At 38.1% G+C, this 10,882-nt stretch overlaps 1 protein-coding gene and 1 long non-coding RNA gene across 4 annotated transcripts in view; one reads left to right on the top strand and one right to left on the bottom strand.

Annotated features, from left to right (window-relative positions):
- Nucleotides 1–10,882, top strand: part of RAD51B (RAD51 paralog B) — a 646,490-nt gene that overhangs the window by 388,231 nt on the left and 247,377 nt on the right. The gene's annotated exons all lie outside the window — the stretch shown is intronic.
- The window catches only part of LOC102496471 (uncharacterized), a 57,557-nt gene that overhangs the window by 26,634 nt on the left and 20,041 nt on the right, over nucleotides 1–10,882 (bottom strand). For 2 of the 3 annotated variants that reach the window (XR_336022.1, XR_001371151.1), the window contains exons 3-4: nucleotides 4,905–5,134; nucleotides 4,157–4,319 (exon numbers count right to left, since the gene is read on the bottom strand). This is a non-coding gene — a long non-coding RNA (uncharacterized LOC102496471). The remainder of the gene's footprint in view (nucleotides 1–4,156; nucleotides 4,320–4,904; nucleotides 5,135–10,882) is intronic. The other variant, XR_001371152.1, reaches the window with a different exon arrangement.

Raw genomic sequence — 10,882 nt, 5'->3', positions numbered from 1 at the left:
GAAAGAGCTCGAATTCCTCTTTTAATCCTACAGCCTGCAGGAGTTGAGTGTACCTATAGTCAAGCAACTAAACCTTGAAAACATCAAGATGGTGACTTTGTAAAACTGCATTTCAGCTGTGGAAATTTTTAAGCTTTAGTGAGTGATTAGGTCCTGGTTTTCTTGGAATTATTCTATATAGGGACTCAAATGTAAGTCATTATTATTTATCCTACTGCTTGAGAGGTCATGTAAATGGGGGAAGAAGAAATAAGAGCCATTTAAAATAATGTAAATCTAGCTTGACTGTGTAGTTTTCAATTTACATTTAAATATAGTCTTAGCTTATATTCTGGAAATTTAGTATACTCTTACAGACCTTAGTCTATTTTTCTACTTCTTCCATTACTTACACATACATATGCATGCTCTGTGTGGATGTATGAATACACACACACACACACACACACACTTTTTCAACAAACAATCGAAAAATAAACACAATTTTTTTTGTGTTCACCAGAGAGAGACAGTGAGTGGGGAGATGAGAAATCAACACCTCCCACCCCCAGGAGGGGGAATGGCCACGCTACAATCCCTCTTTCTCCATTCTCATTCTGGATTTTGAGCATGTACACACACACCCCTCAGGATGATTTTCAGGCCACTGGGTCTGGGACTCGAACCATGGTGAGCCATGCTGAAATCTAGTATCTTAACCACTATGTACCAGCTGGCCCCATATATACTGGCTTACAACTTTTTTTTATGTAGCAACATTGCAGAAAACAATATACTAAATTCTTTTTCAAATAGCTGCCTATAAAGTCCGTTAGCTAATATGCATACATATCATGTATATCTTTAATCCACTTGTTATTGATGGACATTTAGGTGGCTTCTAGTGTTTCATTATTTCAAGCAATGCTACAGTATTGTATCCTTTTTCCTATTAGAAAGGAATATTCCTTATTGTAAATTTGGTCAAATTCTTCATTTCAAAGACAGAAAAATATGAAGAAAATAAAAATCATGTAGTTGTAATCCTGTATCTAGAGATTTCTTTAATATTCTGATAAATTTCCTTCCAGGCTTTTTTCAAAGTATTTGTGTGTTAACAAAATTGATACCATGCTATTTATAGAGTTTTTTTCTACTTAAGTATACTGTGGGTATTTCCTAACATCCTTAAATCTTTTCTTTTGAAAATTTTTCTTTTCTTTATTTCTTCTTTTTTTTTTTTTTTTTTTTTTTTTTTTTTTTTTTTAGGGGTGTTTTTTTTTTTTTTTGAGAGAGAGTTTTGCTATAGGGCACATGCATTTGCCAGAGAAATAGAGAAAAAGAGACAAATTGAGGAATCATTCCTTCCTCCTCCCCACTAGGGGAGATGTCTATGCCACAATTCCTTCTCTTCCATTCTTCTCTCTGGATTTTGTACACACATGCACACGCACTCAGCGTGAGTTTTAAGCCACCGGGTCCGGGACGCGAACTGCGGTCGACTACGTGGGAGTCCAGCGATATAACCATTATACCATCTGCTGGTCCCCTTTTTTCTACACATTGTATTTTGTCTTTCATGAATGTCTACCTTTGTCTTTTGTTCATTTTTCTATTGGAATGTTAATTTGCATTTTATATTGATTTATAGTAACTCTATATAGTAAGATTGTTAACCCTTTTTCTTATATTTGTTTTGGTTATCTTTCCTAATTTTTCATTTGCCTTTTCATTTTATTTACAGAACCACTGTTAGATTTTTCTGTTTAATTCATTAAGGAGTACATTTATTAATATTTCAAATATTTAAAATTAGTTTGAAAACTGTATTTCTTTTCTTACATGCTTATTTTTAAAGTTTATATCTTACATTTTTTATGTATCAACTATGTTATTTTCTTTTATAGTTTTTCTTAGATTTAAATTGAGTTCAAGAAAAGTTGTAATAGTAATAATAGACACATTTGAAAGTACTTATTAGGAGAAGTTTCAAGTGTTTTATACATAATATATATATACTCTTTACAAAAATCCTGTGAAATAGGTAATATTATCTCTACTTTATTGATGAGGAAACTACGGCAAAAAGAGCATATAGATAGAAGTGACATAAACTAGATTCAAACTCAGGCAGCCTGGTTTGTGAACCCACACTCTTACTCACTACATTATATTGCTATCTGTATTACTGGTATATTACCTACAAAAGGAAGATTTGTATAAACTCTTCAAAAAGAAGGTATGTTAAATTAGAGGGACTATTTTTTCTAGTTGTTTTTATTCTTTATAAAAGAATGGGATAAAATGTTCTTTAAAACTTAACATTTATTTGTTTGTTCATTTATTTGTTGTGATTTTTAAGCCAGTGGGTCTGGGATTTGAACTACTGTTGGCCGTGTGGGAATCCAGCACCTTAGCCATCATGCCACCTTCTGGCCCTCTAGTATAAAAGGTTCTTAGGGTCACTTGACATCGCCAACTCCCATCCAAATTTAAGAGATCCATGAACTTGGTTGAGAAAAAAACCTACATCTCCATTTTCATTAACCTTTAGCTAAAATTGAACATTTCCTTCAATTTTGAATGGAGAAAATCAACTACAATAGTATTAGCAGTACCTCAGACTTGAAACCACAGATTTTTAATATTACAGATACTAAATATAACATATCAGTTGTTCTAGGTATCCTCAAGTAGTTTTTTTCTCATCACTACCTTGACATTATAGTAGTTATGTTAGATTCACTGTTAGATCTTTCAGTTTAATGCATTAAGAAGCACATTTATTAATATATATGTGTTTGTGTATATGTATATATATGTATATGAGAGGTTTTTTTGTTTGTTTGTTTGTTTTTTGCTGTAGGGCGCATGTGCTCGCCAGAAAGATAGAGAGAGACAGAGAGATAGAAAGCAAGAAATTAGCCCCCCTGGGGGGATGACCACACTGCAATCCCCTCTTCTCCATTCTCCTCTCAGGATCATGGGCACACGCACATGCACACACACATGCCTGGCGTGAGTTTAAGCCACCAGGTCTGGGACTCAAACTATGATCAACTACATGAGAGTCCAACGATATGGCCATTACACCAACCACTGGTTCCCCATTTATTAATATTTAAAATATTTAAAATTATTTAGAAAACTGTATTTCTTTTCTTCTTATATGTTTATTTTTTTAACTTTATTTATTCCTTCCTGGGGAGAGAGAGAAAAAAACTTTTCTTCTAGGCTTTTTTCCTATATCACCTGGTTCTGGTCCTATAATTGGGGGCGGGGGGATGATTTAGATCCAGATATTTATTTATACTGTGGTCAACCAAAGAACAAGAGAGAGCACCCCTAGTCGTTGCCACAGTCCACTCTGAGCTTCAGCAGGCCCCAGATCATGGGCAAGCGTGTGCCTGGTGTACTCAGGGATTTCTTCATGCTTGAACTGAGAACCTTACCATGGGATTGCCTCCAGAGTGTTGTGTTTTATTACTGTGCCACTGCCTGGCCCCTAAAAACTGTATTTCTGGAAAACTGATTTCCTTTGTAATCCTATGTATTTTATCTCATGCACTTAAAAGCGATTTCTGAGCAACGGTTCATAGGCTTCACCAAATCACCAAAGGAATCCATGGCATAAATATTGTGGAGAGTCCCTGTCTAGATGCAAAACACGCCACTGGGCTTCAGGAAATACTCATTAGGTGTCAAGTAATGAAGAGGTGATTTGAGAGGACCTGGAAGATAGTGCAGCATTGTCCTCTCCAAAGCATTCATTCTTTTACCTCTGGAATAATTCTCTTTGTCATGTAGACAGAACTGCTTAGTCTCTTCTCTCCCCTCTTCTCTCCTGTTTTCTTCCTTCCACTTTCCACTTAGTACCTTTATTCCTCTCCTTTTCTTTTTTCCTCATTTTTCTTCCTCCCCCACTTTGCTCTTTTTCTTTTTTTTTTTCTCTTCCTTTTTCTCTCCCCCATAAAAACATTGGTATCTTAAGGAATTCATGTTGTAATTTTTTTTTTTAAACTTGTCCTCTTTCTAGTTAAAGAATTCATTTAAAACCAGAAAAGATTGATAGAAAGAGTTAATAATAACAGCCAGAAGTTGAAAACAAGATTTGCAAGAGATAAGTGTAAGATATTTACCTGGAGGTAATTAAGAACTAACTTCAGAGGGCACTTACCTGATCTGTTTGTGTGGCCCCAGGAAAACCTGTTTACCCTGGTTCTCTTCCCATAATTCCAAGTCTGCTTCTATACCTGATTTATCCAACTCCTTTTGTAAATGATTTTACTTGTAAGACAATCATTCACTCTATTTTTTTTTAAGTGCTCACAGGGAGAGACCTGTTTTGAGAGAATGAGACAATTAGACTTACTGTGTAATTATCTAGTCATTGAGTTGCAGTCATTTCTTTGCGATTAGTTCAAAAGCACATGTTTAGTTATGGACAAAAGTGATCAGTCTTCTCACCTAAAGTGGAACTTCTGCTCTCTGTAATGAGTTAGTATTTGGTTTCTGAAATGCCCATACTCTGGTCTCACCTATCTGCTGCAATGTAATTGTCATTGGTCACAGATGTATGGCCAAAGAGTTTTTCTTTCGTAATTTCTACATCTGGGATAATGCCATTTTTCTACACTAAAAACATTAGCTCGTCTTACAGCTAATATAAGCTGAAAATTAGAGGTGCCTGGGGGAGGGAAATGAGGCAGATGGATTGTTTACATGAGTGCTATAGTTTCACGTTTTATGCACTAGTCACCTTGGAAGAATTAATGTCCTGTAAGTTTGCCAATCAGATTGCTCCAGTCATCTCTAAACATTCCATTTGGTTTATTAGAATAATAAATACTGTGCAAAAAAAAAAGTTCATCTGGATCCAGATATTTATACTGTGGTCAACCAAAGAAATATGTGCAGCACCTTACCTCTGACTAGACTTGATCAGGTGACACAGTGAGTCTGACAAGCGGGTACTGATTTACTCTGTTTGGGTGTCGAATCTGAGGACTAATCTCTGTGTTGTAGCCCTTAGAAATCTTGGTCACCTGTCCAGGGCTAGTGCTGATGGACACTTCTGGTCATTTCTGTCATGCTCCTCACCTATGATGTCTGCTGAGTGGTTCCCTTGGAAAAAATGAAGAGGTCTGTCTTCATTCTGAAAGGTGAATTTGGGTATCTGTAGTTAACCCCCGCAAAAAGCTGATGGAAAAGTCCATTAGATGTTTCCTCTGTTTTGATGCCATGAATTAATTTCAGCTGGGGGCGTTTCAGTTTGCATATCTGACTTTCAGGTCCTTCAGCATTGTGTTCCTTCTCATTTAATTCAGGCTCCTTCCAGCTGTGCCTCAGCAGCTGTTCTCTGTCAGGGAATAGCTCTGGAAGTCACACTGCTTGGTCCATTCCACTCAGTCCTTTCTCTTAAGCTGCTCTCCTCATCTGCAGAACTTCACTCTCTTATCATGTTGTCAAGGCCCAGATCAAATCCTACCTTCATCACAGGACTTCTCTAATATTTTAATAACTTTGTCAATCTCTCTTGATTCTAATTTTTTACAGAACTGACAACTGGTACAAAAAGAACTTCTGACACAGGAATCAATCAAATAGAGTCAGATAAACACTAAAGTCATCAATATAAAACCTGGTTTTATTCAAAGATCTTATATATATTAAAAGATCTTAACTAATCGATATTTCTTCATATTTTAACATTTTATTGCTAGAGAACAGGGTCCAGGAAAATGGAATAAAATCTGAAATTAAAAAGACAAAAACAACTAAAAAATGACTAATCAAATTAATTGCAATGTTATTTATAAAGTAAAACAATTTTTAATGTCTGACAATGAAAGAAGGAAATTTTGCTATACATACTCAATGCATTATTTTATGTTTATATTGATTGATTATTTTGAATCATGTGATGATTTTTAGGACTGAATTGATCATAATTTTTATATAATGTTAAGCAATAAAAGAATAATATAAAATTATAATAATGTGCATACGTAGAACAAGATGAGAAAGGAATGTGGATAAATGAAAATAGTTGCTTTGTTAAGGTAGTGGGATTGGAAATTTTTTTTAGTTAAAAGATTTCCCTTGTATTAGTCTTATAAAACCCTAAAGTTTATAATGTGACTGTATTAGGGTTTTGAAGTTTTGGGATCTTCACTCAACTATAAGCTCAGTAAAGGTGGAGTCCAAGGGAAAAAAAAAATTCAATGGACACAAAATGGAAAATTATCTATTGATGACAGTGTGTGTGGTAATTTCTTTGACTGGACTAATACACAGGGTATCATTCTGGGAAAATTTTTTTGCAATGTTGTAAAGATAAACACTGTGAAGGATGAAGTGGCAGTAGCAGGGGAGAAGGCAGGTGGTTAAGGCACTAGACTCCCACATGTCTAACTGCAGTTCGAGTCCTGGACCTGGCAGCTTGAAAATCACTCTGGGCGCATATGGGTTAGTGCCCAAAATTCCAAGAGGAGAATGGAGGAGAAGGGATTGTGCCATGGCAGGGCAGGGTGGAGGAGAGGTGATTTCTCACTTTCCTGTTCACTTTTTCACTGTATCTCTCTGGCAAGCACATAAACCATATGGCAAACAAAATAAAATTTAAAAATGGTCCTTAAATAAATAGATAAAACCTTTTGTAAAGTCACATCATCTCAAGAATAGACTACAATGCAGGCCATGATGTCGAATTATGTGGGTGGGGTAGGGTGGAGTGGGGTGAGTGTTCATCAGTGAATACTGCACCTTTCCTACCATCTTCCCACTCATGGCTTTCCCACAGATTCCTTCTTATTGGAAGGCTGGTCACAGCCAACGCTGTGAGGTGGTTTACTGAAGAGTATTATTCTCTCTCCTTCACTCACTGGTGCTGTTTATATTTTTGTGGTTGTAAAGAATAAAGACTTACTTAAGCTAGCTCAAATAACAAGAAGGCATACTGCAAAGAAGATTCTCTTGGAAATTCAAGAACAGGGGCCGTGATAAGGCAGAATTTCATGGAGGCTGATACGAGAAGGTGGACTCAGGAGCAGGAATCTGTGACTCCTCATGTATCAGCCACAGTCTGGGCAGCTTCTTGTATGCACCTGCTCTTTTTCTCTCTTAAAGTCACAGTGTCTTGCTGTGTTGGCCAGGTTGGCTTTGAACTCATGATCATCCTGAGTAGCTGGAAGTACAGGAGGTATGTCACCATGCTCAGCTGCAAGTAGTTTCTTTTGGACCTATCTCCCACTGGCAGATTTTCTTCTCACATTTTTGCCCTTAACTTAGTTGCATAACTCTAGACTAGTGAACTTTAGCTCAGGAATAGGTCATCCTGGTCTGAAAAATGATCCTGTAGGCCACTGGCAGTGGTGTCTCCAGAACTTTTATGTAAGAAGCTTAGGAGCAGGGACCTTGTTGAAGGGAAGAAAGGGAGGATGTTATTTTATATCAAATTTTGCATAAATAAATAAAATGTACATAAAGTGTATTTTTTCTGTTGCAGTGAGGGGAGGGGAAGCGACATGTCTTGTACCAACACTGTCATAAGGAACTGTAAGTGGGCTTTCTTAGGAGACAGGATTGTGGTAGGCCAGATCAAAGTGGTTAGTATAGGGACATGAGACAAATTGTCACCTATTCAAGAATAGGATTAAAACATTGCTGATAGGGGCCAACAAGTTGCATGGTGGTTAAGGTGCTGGACTCCCATGTGGCCAGCTGCGGGTCAAGTCCCGGACCACTGGCTTGAAACTCATACTGGGCACATGTGTATGCATGCCTAAAATCCCAAGAGGAGAATGAAGGAGAAGGGGTTGTGGTGGGGCCATCCCCCTTGAGATGATTTCTTATTTTCTGTCTCTCTTTGTCTCTCTGGTGAGTACATGCACCCTATAGCAAAAAATCCACCCTCCATCCAAAAAAATTACTGATATTTAGACCCAAATTTAGACTCTGAGTTCAATCAGAAATAAGAGTTAGGTTCCCATTAGAGATGTAAAAACATGGGTTCAGGAGATGACATAATGGTTACATTGCTGGACTCCCACATAGTCAACCACGGTTTGAGCTTAAAACCCAGCAGCTTAAAACTCACACCAGGCAAGTGTGCGTGTGTGTCCAAAATTCTAAGAGTAGAATGGAGGAGGAGAAAAGATTGCATTATGGCCATCCCCCCCAGGGGATGATTTCTCACTTTCTGTCTCTCTGTCTCTCTTGTGAGCATATGTGCCCTATAGCAACCCCCCTCCTCCCCCCAAAAAAGATGGAAAAACATATAAAGCCTAAACTTGAGTAAACAAGACAGATGAAATGTCAGTTTCTTAACTATGGAGATGATCAGCTTCCTGGTCTCTGCTAGGCTACTGACCCCCTTGTTCTCTGCATTATGCCTGCAATCATTCTTGATGACCTCTTTACCCATCTACCCAGTATCCTGGCTGCCCAGGATAACCCCTTCCTCCTATGGATCTTTCTTCTATCCTACTTCAAAAAAATTCATTCTCTTCATCTTACCTTATACCTGATATTACCAATTATACCATCCTCTCCTCCAAAGCCATAGCTTCAAGTGTCCTGTTCTCTAACCATCACCTCTTATTATTTATTCTATTTTCTTTACTTCAGCAATTCTTTGACCACGTCAACATCCCCGGAACAGTGATTATGCCATTTTTTCTTTCTTTCTTTCTTTCTTTCTTTCTTTCTTTCTTTCTTTCTTTCTTTCTTTCTTTCTTTCTTTTCTTTTCTTTTTTTTTTTTTTAAGATTTTTTTACGATGGGGTGGTGTGGCCACGAGAGAGAGAGAAAGTGAGAAATCACCCCCAGGTGGGACAGCCACACCACAATCCCTTCTCCTCTCTTGGGCATGCATACACATGCTGTGTCATTTTGAAGTCTCTAGGTCTGGAACTTTTACTGCTGTAGGCTACGTGGGATCTATCATGTCACCTGCTGGCCCTGATGATGTAACTTTTTCACTGTCATTAACTCTTCATCTCCTTATCTAAAACTGAGTCAATGGTCTATTGCCATTATCACTACTCGTATGTATCCTCAACTTCTTGTTAGCAGGACCTCTGTACTAGTCAAACCTAACTCTTTGCTCACTGTGTGCTCTAACTGAAGAAAAATACATTCAGATTAAATCTGTCTTTATAATCCTTAGTTGAATGACTTCAGTCTGCTCAGTACCAGTTCTAATATACCCTGTCTAAGATAACTGTTTTATGCCTTCTCCTTTCTCCAATTTCTAATACTTCCTTTCTACTCCTCTCTGATGACCTTTCCTCAAATTTCATTGAGAAAAATGGAGGCAATCAGAAGATATTAATTATTCTCCCACTAAGTCTGTCAATTCCATCTACATCAATTTCCTTATCCTATCTCAAGCCAACCCTCTACAGAGATCCCACCCACTCTTATCTTCTCAAAAATCTCATACCTGTAATTATTTTCTTTCTCTCCTCATTAATTTCTCCTTCTCCACTTTCTATCAGCATTAAAACATACTGGGATAGTGCTCATCTTTAAACTCTCGTACATTTTACATTTCTCCTTGAACTAACCATCTCAACTCAAAGGACTTAAGTCTTCACTCACTGTCTTTATTTCTATTCTTTTTTTTTTTTTTTTTTTTTTTTTTTTTTTTTTTTTTTTTTTGAGAGCTTTTTTAGGGCACATGCGCTTGCCAGACAGACAGAGAGATACAGAGAGACAGAAAGCGAGAAATCAGCCCCCAGAGGGATGGCCACACTGCAATCCCTTCTCCTCCATTCTCCTTTCGGGGTCTTGGGCATGCACGCACACGCGCCCGGTGTGAGTTTTAGCCATCGGGTCTGGGACTCCAACCGTGTTCGACAATGGGGGAGTCCAGCAACATAGCCATTACACTAACTGCTGGTCCCTACTGTCTTTATTTCTTCACCATTCATTCTCTTCTCCACCCACTCTGATTAAACTTTTGGTCCCACCCACCATCCTGAAACCACTCTTGTCAGGGTTACCTATGACCTAAGGCTTTCTTGTTGATTCCAATGGCCAGCCAGTTTTTGGTTTTATCTTATGTGCATTTTTTTTCTCTTTTTTTTGGAGAGGTTTTTTTTCTATAGGGTGCATGCGCTCACCAGACAGAGAGAGACAGAGAGACAGAAAGCGAGAAATCACCCCCTGGGGGGGATGGCCATGCCACAATCCCTTCTCCAATATTCTCCTCTCGGGGTCTTAGGCACGCACGCACACGCACCCGGCATGAGTTTTAAGCCACTGGGTCCGGGAGGCGAACCGTGGTCAACAACATGGGAGTTCAGTGACATAGCCATTATGCTAACTGCTGGTTATGTGCATTTTTTATAACATTTGACATAGTTGATCATTGGCATGGCTTCTCCATTTGGCTTGACTTGTGGGACATCATGCTCCCCCATTTTTTTTTCCTTCAGTGGTTGCTCCTCTTTATGTTTTACTGGCTCCTCGTCTTCCAAACTGGGAGTACTCCAGCGCTTGGGCTTTTACTTCTTCATTTTTTCTATCTCTATTTAAATATCAACTATTTACTCTGATAATTCCTATTCTCACCTCTCTTCTGGAAGGATTCTGAACCATCACCAAATGCCTCTTGATCTTGCCAGTTGAATGTCTAATAGACATCTCCAATTTAATATATTCAAAGCAGAATCCTTTATTCTTCCCAAAGCTGCTGCTTTTATAATCTTTGTGAACTCATGGCACACTGTCACTCAGTTGCTTAGGTCGACAACCTCGGAGACATCATCAATTCATATTTTTCTACTTCCTCTGTTGAATCCATCAGCAAGTTTGTCATACCTACTTTCAAAATAAACACTGAATCCACTGTCTTCTCAACCATTCCACCTCTACCCCCCGCAAGTCCAAGTGACCAT

The sequence above is a fragment of the Tupaia chinensis genome, unplaced genomic scaffold (assembly GCF_000334495.1).
Source record: "Tupaia chinensis unplaced genomic scaffold, TupChi_1.0 Scaffold000609_1, whole genome shotgun sequence".
Lineage (NCBI taxonomy): Eukaryota > Metazoa > Chordata > Mammalia > Scandentia > Tupaiidae > Tupaia > Tupaia belangeri.
The sequence above is the reverse complement of the archived record's forward strand: the minus strand, read 5'-3'. Positions and strand labels throughout refer to the sequence as shown.